Source organism: Armigeres subalbatus, chromosome 2 (assembly GCF_024139115.2).
Source record: "Armigeres subalbatus isolate Guangzhou_Male chromosome 2, GZ_Asu_2, whole genome shotgun sequence".
In the NCBI taxonomy this organism is placed as follows: Eukaryota; Metazoa; Arthropoda; class Insecta; order Diptera; family Culicidae; genus Armigeres; species Armigeres subalbatus.
The window spans coordinates 9,137,970-9,149,492 of NC_085140.1; the positions used below are offsets into that span (position 1 = coordinate 9,137,970).

Genomic DNA, 11,523 nt, shown 5'->3' on the forward strand with positions numbered 1-11,523 from the left:
CGGCCGTATGTTGTAAGCCTCCAATGTTTACGCCATCTGCGGTAAGATCCACCGCATGGGCGAATCGGACGATTGTATCGTTTGCCTCGCCAAGAAGGACGATCTGTTAACTAAGAACTTTTAAATTCTGTCTGAAGGATATTTAATAAAACAGTTAAGTCGAAGTCTGGTTCTTGCGACCAATCGGCAGAACGACTGGTATGAAGCACCGAACAACCTACTATGGCGGCTGCAACGGGCAGCGGCAGCACGGCTCACATAAACATCGTCAAGGGCGACAAGCTACTGAAGCATCAGCTTCGTAAACCCTTCCTCTTCATACGAAAGTTTAGCGGAAGGAAAGTCGTTAGATTTATGTCATCACAAATATTGTCTTCCGCTCGCTTTCAAATCCACATTCTTTACGCCTGCCGCATCCTAACGAAACTATCAAATCTATAATTTCGCCTCTAATTCTATCATGAACATGTATGTCCAATTTTGGAAGATGATATTAGTATTTCCATATCATTATAATTAGAAGATGTCCATAACACTGCTTCAATTGCTTGGCGATCTTGCCATTCCCTGCGCAGTACTTGCCCCATTCCGCGGACTTGAACTACTGCTGGAATTCTTTCCCGCAGTCCCGCTCCGACGAATGCGGTTGCGTTATCGCAATGTATCTCGAGAACCCGACCGTGATAGACGATAAAGCGTTTGACGGCGTTGATACACGCGGCGGTCGACAGGTCAGCGACTATCTCAAGGTGCACGGCCTTTACCACCAAGCAGACGAATAATGCGACGTACACTTTAACCGACGAACCTCTACCAATCAGTGGACGAACGATAAACGGGCGGCAATAATCCATCCCAGCGTACGTAAAGGCTCTAGCTGGCTTGAGACGGACAGATGATGGAGCTGCCATGATCTGGTTTACTAAAGTACCAAATGCACGTGATGCATTTTGCGTACAACTTTACGAGCCAAGGCTCTACCCCGGAGTGTCCAAAAACGTTGACGAACTGTGGCGAGTAACAGAGACGGTCCACCATGGAAGGAGAGTCTGGAGATGAATGGACCGGACAATCAGCCGGCTCAACTTGTGATTGGCTGGGAGTAGCATTGGTTGATGGGTATCGAATGGTGCATCCAAGTTTCACAGTCGCCCGTCAATACGAAGAAGTCCGAATTCGTCTATGAAAACGTTGATATTCTTGAGTGGCGATTTCGATGCAATTCTGCCAATGGTTTCCGTGGCATTACGGCTGTACTGTTGAACTTCTGTTGGAAATTTTTGTTGCTGAGCAAGGCGAACTAGTGATTTAAACGCACATTCCACTACCTTAGGCGTCAAGGGAGTAAGCACTCGCTGATTTCTCGGTAATTGCAATTATAACAGAATCGGAATCAGTAAGCGACGAATCTTTGTTAGATTAGCTAATTCTGAGAACTCATTGAAAACAGTGTTCTCTTCAGTCGAATTTAGGGAAACCAAAGGGCGCATCTCTTCTTCTAATTCCAACTTGGTCGGCATCGAAAGCAGTTCAGTGTTCCGAAGAATGCTTCTGGGAACTTCCAGAGCTTTAAGCTGCCTTATGTCAGTTCAGTATTTCTTTCAGCACGTTGCTAACTCTTGTGCGACCTCAGAATCCCATGACTAGTTAGCTGCCCAGAGATGTTGAATGAACATTTTTCCGTTCACGATCACTGGTCCGAGGAGTCCCACTGGATCATAGAGTTGAGACATCTCGGATACTACTATCCGTTTTGTTCCGACACTTTGTTCAGGAAGTATTGGGACCTTAAATTTGATTAAACGATGACCTTCGTCGAAAGCTAGATAATTCAACACGCGAGCAGCGTTGAACGGTGGCGAAACGTGGCAGACGGAAGTTGACGACGATAGGAAAGAGGGCTGGTTGTACCGTGGGTCCGATATACAGTGCATCGGACGGATCCGTCGAACACCACACGTCCAATTGAGCAGTGAATGTTTCGAAACGAGAAGAAATGGTTAACGATACAGTGTAGCGAACGGTGACTATGGATTGCCCGATTCCACTAACCGATGACGGGCCGATAACTTTGTCCGCTTCAGTCGTAGCTTCTGGCAGAAAGCTTCAGAAATAAAGCTTGGCTGTGAGCCGCTGTCTAACAGAATTCTGTATTTGTTATCACCGTCTTACACTTTAATCACTTCGGTTGACAGAATAGCTGTTGACTGCCGAGCTTGGGTAAGCACTTCTGTACTTTGACAGACAGTGGATAGAGGGCTTACAGCGAAATCAAAGGACAGCTCTGAATGATTTAACCGCGCGACGACTGCGAGAGAACCGACGATGTGACAGGTGGTAAGGCTACCGTGGGCTCTTCTGACGGGCTCTTCCTCCTTCGACACGATTCGGAATGAAGTGCGACATTTGACACGATTGCGAACTATTTGCTTTAACGGCTTTGATCAGCAGCGGTGGCTTTGTTGTTGTTACTGGTTGTGAGCCAGTAGCCGAAGAGAGGGGAGGCAGATGTAATAAAGAATGATGTTTCTTGGAACAGCTATTACAGGGGATCTATGACAAAAGGTCGAAGGGATAAAAGGTCGAAGGAACAAAAGGTCGAAAGGATAGAATGTCGAAAGGACAAAAAGTCGAAGGGACAATAGGTCGAAATTACAAAATTGTTTTAAAATTAAAAAGCCATAGTATTGAGAACAATACAAAGCAAAATTATGACGTAGGTGACGTCATCGGGGGTAACAATTGATCAAATAGGAATCATATTGAGCCATGTTTTCAACAACTTAGAATGTCTTTATAATGGAATTTATGTATCTGGGCACAAGGAAATTGTAATATAAGATACCTTTTTGAGCGATTTAGATAGCCGACCTACAGACTGTTCGTGAGAACGATGGCCCAATCTTGACTTGAACCTACAACCTCTTATTTCTACACAAAATTCTACCACCAATATGCAATATGCATAGGCACAATCATGATTATAAACCGTTCGGGACGCGCGCGGTCCTGGAATACTCATGCAGGCTCGTTCATGTTGGGAGCCATGAGAGATATTTATTCGTTAATGCTGTACAAAATACAACATCAAGCATATTTGAGTGTAAACTAAAATGATTCGCGCAGAGGTGAGCCAGCAAAGGGCTGAAAACCTCTTAAATAAAGACGATAATAATAATAAAATGATTCGTACGATTGAATCACCGAATAATATGCAATTTAAGCTGTTATGTACAGCTTAAGGCCAGTCTTAGTGTACATTAGAGTGGGGCGCAGTTGTATGGAAAAACGCAAACTTTGTCCGATCAAGTGAGATCAAGGTTTTTCTGAATCGTTTTGGGACCCCAATCAACTGTGCAAAATATGGGCTCGATTGGTTGCAACCTCGCATGCCGCATCGCGTTTTAAATTTACATGGAGATTAGTATGGGAAAACGTACTTTTTTACATTTTTGCTCTTAGCGGCTTCAATTCATCATCAACCACGTGACTCAATACGTTAGCATATAGCCTGGAGGATGCCAAAAGACTTTGCCGAAGAAGGTACGTAGCTGGAAGGTCTACAAAAAATGTTATTACGTTTCGAAAATTGATTGTTCAAACCATATGCAAGAAATCAATGTTTCTGCCAGCACTACCGGACAACCTATGGTTATCGAAGGGCAAAACCCATCTTCCTTCTTGTCGGATATTTTTCTTTGTGAAATAATTTCGGATAGCTCCCATTAGCTCTAAAGCCCTATAAGATCAATTATTTAGAAATAACACTCAGTTAAATTATTGGTCTACGCAGTACGGCAGTGTTGGCAGAATGAACGATTTTTTGCATATGGTTTGAACACTCAATGTTCGAAGCGTTATAACTTTTTTCGTGGACGTTCCAGCAACGTGACTTCTTCAGTAAAGTTTTTCGGCATCCTTTGGGTTGTACTTTAACGCAATGTGCCACTTGGTTTACGATGAACTGAAACCTGTAGTAGTAGAAATGCAAAAATATACGTTCTCCCATATTAATTTCCATACAAACTTCAAACACGATGCGGAAAGCGAGAAAGCAACCAATCGGTCCCATATTCTGTACAGTTGTTCAGGACCCAGAATGGCTTGAAAAACCATTGATTTGAAAAAATGACCATGACGCCCCACTCTAGTGTACATGCTTCAATGTTTATTTCTTAAAAGCAATAACGACGTCATGTTGAATTAAAACCAATAACATCCATATCTAATACGTTGTGAGGAGTGGGAAAAGAATTTGACACACATTGCTACAAGAGACATCTTCTGTACCTCCATGATCGACATAGGAATGTAAGGTATAGGAAGACGCGTTGGTTAGCTGCGAAATAATTCATTATATGACACTGATTCAAAGATACCAAAACTTGCGTGTTTCACTCAAACATGCACTTGAAGCGACACGTGTTACAAGAGCACGATCTAACAAGTACTAATTATTCAAGTCCATCGTCCCGAGAAATTATAAAATCATACAATGCTCGCCCTGGCTGCTGTGTATTCACTGTAAATTGGTTAAAGAATCGCCCATGAAATAAAGAAGAAAAAATCTCTGAGAAATTTAATAAGCTAGATTTTCCTTCAGAAACATGTTTTGCAACTTGTTGTCGTATATTTTATCTTTTTCATGTGTTCAGAATTATAGATTTTAAAATTTTGGGCTTCCGACCTTTTGTCCATTCGACCTTTTGTCATTTCGACCTTTTGTCCTTTCGACCTTTTGTCCCTTCGACTTTTTGTCCCTTCGTCCTTTTGTCCCTTCGACCTTTGTCCCTTCGGCCTTTTGTCCCTTCGACCTTTTGTCCTTCGACCTTTTAACCTTCGACCTTTTGTCTTTCGACCTTCTGTCCCAAAGCCTTTACAGGACCCGCTAAGATTTTTTTCAGGCGGAAAAATTAAATCATGACAGTTCAATTTGACGAAAAACCTTCCTGGGTTTGTACAGCGTTGACAGCTGTTTATGTATTAGCTTATAGGTTGTATCGACGTCATAAAGTGGTCGTATCATGGTTAGGTTGTATCCAGGTTCTCAAAACCACCAAGTCTGGAGGAGATTTTATGTAGAATATTTTATGTGAGATTTTAAGTGTATTATAAAATCATTGTTCCTGAACAGCATTGTTGTATGGTGGTTTACAAGAGGATGGGAAGCCTGTATGGGATGTATGGGTTCTGAAGTACGATATAAAACTCTGATACAACCTCGATTGTTACTTGGGATAGGTCTCACTCTAGGGGTGGTGGAACATTGCTTCCCACCCTTCTGATTAATTATTAACTTCCTTTTGTTAAATATCTTGGCTGTGCATATGCACAGCATATGTTTCGAAATGGACAAATTGATATGAAATTTGCGAAAAAGAATCTACGTGTCTTGGAGGGACTCGAACCCTCAACCTCCTACTCTCTAGATAGGCGTGATAACCCCTACACAACAAGACCACTTAAAGGTCACGTTTGCGGAAAAGCCATCAGAATCCGAGTACCAACCTCCACCGGCGTTTAGCTCTCTTTTTTGCAAATTGAATATCTTTCGGATGCTTGATTTGCCCAATCTCCACATGTGCTTTACTATTGTATATCCACAGTCAAGCGAGTGCGAGTGCGATCCTCTCGTTTAATAAACAGCCAAGATATTTAACAAAAAAAATGGTTTTCGTACGGCCGAGTTGCCGAATAATATGCAATTAATTATTAACTTCCTGTTAAACGAAATTTAGCACAGAATCACGAATTTTGTTAACTTCTGCACTCAATATTTGTCATAAATCAGTTTTATGCAATAGCTTTCGTTTAATTTTCAAATCCAAGGCTGTTGAGAACAATTTTACTTATGGACAGCTAATTTTTACATGTTGAATGGCGACATTTTCAATTAATCTTTACCGTTTAGATGACTGACATGTAAAATGACAAATTTTTGGCTAAGACTTTCTATACTTTTCGAATAAACAAAAATAAACCGTGAGGTTGCAATTGTTTTGTCCAACGCAAAGTAATGCTTGTCAATAAAACGTGTCTGCGAGCTGTAATTCATCAAATTATAGCTCATATATTCATGTTACATGATACTAGACATGTAATCCGGCGTCTGGTGAAGATAATTTTATTTAGATTTCTAAAAAGAGAGCAGTGCTAGTATGATATTAGTTGCATTAGATATCAGCCGCGCTCATAGAAGATGAATTCACAATTTTGAAACAAAATTCCACTTTACTGCTACTGACACTAACGTCAGCCAGCTGAAACACGATAGACACCATCCATGTGAATATATTTTGAAAACGTTTCACTCCGGCGAGCGTTTACGATGCAATCGACGGAAAATTTCTACTGAACAAATGTCACTTCGAGAAACATTAGTCTCGGCTCGTCCATTTCTAGTGTAAAATTATAATTTTAAAAAGAATCGATTTGTTTTCAATAATGCGCCTTTCCAATCACAAACAGCAACAAAACTCCCATGTACCAGAAGGTAAACGTCAAGCCGCAGATGGGTATCCGGGTAGCCGGGGCCCCGTCAGTGCAACCGCTACACCGAGGGCCGGATTTAGCCGGAAGGGGGCCCCGGGGCCGACGGTATGTGGGGGCCCCAAAATGTACAAAAAAGGTTGGTTTTGGTACATAAGATTTGTGGGGGCCCGGGGCCACGGCCCCCCCATAAATACGGCCCTGGCTACACCCCAACCGGAACTGGCGGACAACCCCCGACGCCCGGGTACCATCCCTGTCCAAACCATTTTTCCACTACTGCTCCACCAAAACAGGTACAGTGCAAACACGCTTATCCTGCCAGGATCCTCTGCCCACAAATCCAAGCCACCAAAGACAGCTACAACCAACCAAGGTAAGGGACTTCCTTTTGGAAGAGCTCTGCGGTCGTTCCCGATAACCATCGTTGTGATTTACGAACACAGCCGAAAACACAAGGACCTAGAAAGTAAGCTGGTAAGTATTTTCGAGAAACTACCATCTCTGGTGATTGTACTAGGCGCCACGAATGGCTAGCACCACTTCTGGGGTAGCCGTTCTAACAATGCCTGCGGTAACAACGTCTTCAACGCGGCCTCGGAAGCAGGTTTAATCGTACTTAACGACGGCACTCCCACCTTCCTTCGATATCTTGTTAGATAGCCTCGAGCTCGGTCGTCGGAAAGCTCCTCTGGACTACGGATAGTGATCCCAGGCGCAGTGACCATGCACCCATCATTGTGACGCTTGACAACTCCGAGATGCTCACCGACGCTCACGCTGGCTTTACGACCAAGCAGACTGGAGCAGCTTGCAGCAGGAGATGGACCGAGAACTACAGGAACAAACATCAACAGCCCTCGAACTTTCCGAAGCCATTCTCCAAGCCGCCACAAAAACGATCCCAAAAACCAGCCCAAACCCCGGCCGCAAATCAGTTCACTGGTGAAGCGAAGATATAAAAAGGCGGTTAAACGTAGAAGGAGAGCGCTCCGCGAGTTTAAAAAGGCCAGAGAGAGAATGCTCGCGGGCTACCCTGCCCTAGACAACCTTTGGATGACATACCAGACGGCAAGGAACGATCGCCGGCAAACGAACCGTGAGGGGAAAGTAAAAGTCTTGGACTAAATTCCTCAATGGTATTTACTGCGAACAGTCAACCATCAAGCTACGAAGGCGCCTGATCAGTCTTTCAGGTAAGCGATAGACTAAAGGGTTCACTTTATCTGTCGACGGCAACATGCAACTAGATCCGGCAATCGTGGCAGACGCTCCAGCGGAAATGTTGCCCTTCTTGAGCCCCTTAACAAGGAGTGGCAAAGTAGCATGCTTCCATCTGAGTGGAGGTCCAGTTTGGTCGTGTCGATACCAAAGAATCAAGGACCATCAACAGACGCAAATAGTTACCGCCCGATTGCACTGACTAACGTCAGCTGCAAAATACCCGAGTAGAACACTTGTCATATATCAGTCACTGTGACTCATATGTGACCAAATCCAGTCACATTGGAATTGCTGCAACCAAATCGAACTGAATTGTGCCGCTAGGGCACTAAAACGCATGGCAAACCGCAGGCTAATGGAGTACCTAGAAAGCACTGGACACCTAGAGTATCGCCAACATGCCTTCCGTTCCGGGAAAAGCATCAGTACCTACATGACTTCGCTGAATCAAATGCTCCAAGAAGCAAAAAAATGCTGGTCACCACGCCGAAGTGGTGTCCCTAGACATCTCAAGTAACATTTTAAGTTTTATAACGCTCTTGAAGGCCATAATTTAATCTACAAGAGTATTATAAAACCAGTATAAAGCCAAAATGTTACTAGGGATATCCAAGGCCTATAACCGGACACCACGAATCCTACAAAAGCTAGCACTCTTTATCCTGGTGTACGCGGACGATATCCTGCTGGTAGTTACAGGTAAGCGACCAAAACCAATCCGAAGAACAACTCAGGTGATCATCAGTAAGGTTTCCAAGTGGGCTTTGGGACAGAATGTCGAAAGACAAAATGTCGAAGGACAAAAGGTCGACGGACAAAAGGTCGAAGAGACAAAAGGTCGATGGGACAAAATGTCGAAGAGACAAAAGATCGAAAGGACAAAAGGTCGACGGGTCAAAAGGTCGAGGGGACAAAAGGTCGACGGGACAAAAGGTCGAAGGAACGAAAGGTCGAAAGGGACCAAAAATTGAATGGACAAAATTTAAAAATCTATAATTCTGTATACATGAAAAATACTGAATATACTACAAGTTTGAAAACATGTTTCTGAAAAAAAATCTAGCTTATTAAATTTCCCAGAAATTTCTCCTTCTTTATTTCATGGGCAGTTCTTTAACCAATTTACAGTGAATATTCAGCAGCGAGCATTGTATGATTTTGATTAGTTCTCGGGACGAGAACTGAAAAATTAATACTTGTTAGATCGTGCTCTTGTAACACGTGTCGCTTCGAGTGCATGTTTGAGTGAAATACGTTGGTTTAGGTATCTTTGATTCAGTGTCGTATAATTAATTATTTCGCCAATGTGACTTCCTATACATTCCCATACATTACATTTCGATGACGATCATGGAGAATCAGAAGATTGTCAGTCTCTTGAATAAATGTGTTAAATTCATTATACACTCATTATCATGTATTAGATGGGGATGTTATTGGTTTTAATTCAACGTGATGTTGTTATTGGTTTTAAATAAGAAATAAACATTGAATCATGTACACAAAGACTGGCCTTAAGCCGTACATAACAGGTTACAATATGCACATTATTCGGTGATTCAACCGAACGAATCATTTTAATTAACACTCAAACATGCGTGGTGTTGTATTTTGTACAACATTAACGAAAAAATCTCTCTCATGGTACACAGCATGAACGATCCTGCATTAGTATTCCTGGATAAAAACAAGATTGTGCATATGCAAGGACTCGGAGTATTCGAGAGACAGGTGCTTAGGACCACTTTTGGCGGTGTACAGAAAGACGGTGTGAACGATATCGAGCGCGATCATCGAACCTGTACCTACCGACAGGCTTGCCAAAAACTCCTCGCCGAGTAGAAAATGAGCAAGAGCAAGAGTTTTTTTGAGGAGCAGAAATCAGCATCAAAACTCACAACATTGTGCATCATTAAACCCGAGCTTGTGCGTCGCAAAACAAGAGCGAGTCTATCTGTTCATCTTTTTCTTGTGGTGCGTCACTCACTTACACTCACACTCAAAACAGCCTCCAAGATTTTTTCACAAACAAAGCGTCGCTCCGGAGGCTCAATGAATGCTCTTTCGCCCGACGCCTCACTCACATGTGTTTTTATTTTGCTTTTCCTCACTCTGCGTTTTTATACCTATGCTTTTTTACGCTTCCACTCAATTGTGAGGATGCGAAGGCAGCATTTTGCTGATGATGGTTTTATTTGACTCTAGCAAGGGTGAGGAGTTTTGTCAAGCCTGCGCTACCGAGGCAGTGCAGACTCAGCATACTTGTTAATGTAGTTAAGCTGAGGATAATAAATCAGTTGGTTGTGTACAGTGAAGGTAGTTAGACGTTTAAGTTTTTTTTGAAGAACTCCGTGTTCTCGAATTATTAACTCGTGTATTGTGGCGTTAAATAGTTGATTCAGTGGTGTGGCGTCCACTGGACGATACGCACCTACCATATGAACACCGTGCTGTATCAACGTCGACTCATTCGATATACGATGACGTCCACGTCATGCGGATGGAATGACATATAGAGATTACCTTTGCACCTCGAATTGTAGTAGAAACAAAGAAGCGTGAATGCTGAATCATATGAATTATCCTGAAAAATAGAAATTTGGCCCTATCATAATTATCTTTATTAGTTTGATTAGTAGTTAGAAGGTTTAACAGTTTGTTCCTTGCAAGTGTAGAGTGGTAAATAGAATCAATGGTTGTGCTAACTCACTGAAATCTAAATGTAAACTCTCCCAGCAGATTGCACATTCCAGGCCGTTATTCATACAGTCTCCTAAGATTGCATTTATAAAAATTTATTATTCTAAGGTAAGCAGTATACATTTAAAGCGAATTTCTTCTAAATCGAAGACCGAAGAGAACTAAATTTGCTGTAACATTCGTTTAGAAACCAACCCCTATTTGAAAGGAGTACCGCGTAGAGGTTACTGCAGTTAAACGAGTATAGGAGGCACTAAACGTAAGAGTGATACTAAAGCGTGAACTTATATGAAACTCTAATAATTTCTATTAATACACACAGGAAATTTTAACTAACTGTAAATCATCAGTAGTTCATTTTTTCGGAAGACGCTCCCTCCAATTGGCACGGCCAACAAGTGGTTTCTGTTTAGATGTAAACTAAATAAATGAATGAATGTGCTTATGCATATTGTACATTGGTGGTAGAGTTTTGTGTAGGAATTAGAGGTTGTGGGTTCAAGTCAAGATTGGGCCATCGTTTTCACGAATAGTCTGCATGTCGGCTGTCTAAATCGCTCAAAAAGGATCTTATATTACATTTTCCTTGTGCCGAATTTGTTGAAAACATGGGCCAACCTGACCTTATTTGGCCAAGTGTCACCCCCGATGACGGTACTTACATCATAGTTTTCCTTTGTATTGTTCTCAATACTATGGCTTTTTAATTTTAACCAATTATGTAATTTCGATCTTTTGTCCCTTCGACCTTTTGTCCTTTCGAGATTTTGTCCCGTCGACCTTTGGTTCATACGACCTTTTGTCTCGTCGACCTTTTGTCCCTTCGACCTTTTGTCCATTCGACCTTTTGTCCTTAGACCTTTTGTCTTTCGACCTTTTGTCCTTCGACCTTTTGTCATAGATTCTCCAAGTGGACCAAAACAGCAGGCACCAAATTGTAGCGGGAAAATGTGTTAGAGTCCACATCTGCGGAGCAATTACCGACCACCCAGTCAGCCCATCATGCTCGTCGGCAATCATATCCCAATCCGAAACTACGTCAAGCTCTTTGGCATCACGATTGACCGCCGACTGAATTTCAAAAAACATTGTGAAAACACCCGCAACGTC

The 11,523-nt window shown here is 42.4% G+C and overlaps 1 long non-coding RNA gene across 1 annotated transcript; it reads left to right on the plus strand.

The window, feature by feature from the left end:
• Window positions 1-10,488: 10,488 nt before the first annotated feature.
• LOC134214013 (uncharacterized) lies at window positions 10,489-10,806 on the plus strand. Its single transcript, XR_009979601.1, has 3 exons — window positions 10,489-10,521; window positions 10,601-10,672; window positions 10,736-10,806. It is a non-coding gene; the product is annotated as an uncharacterized LOC134214013 (long non-coding RNA).
• The last annotated feature ends 717 nt before the right edge of the window (window positions 10,807-11,523 follow it).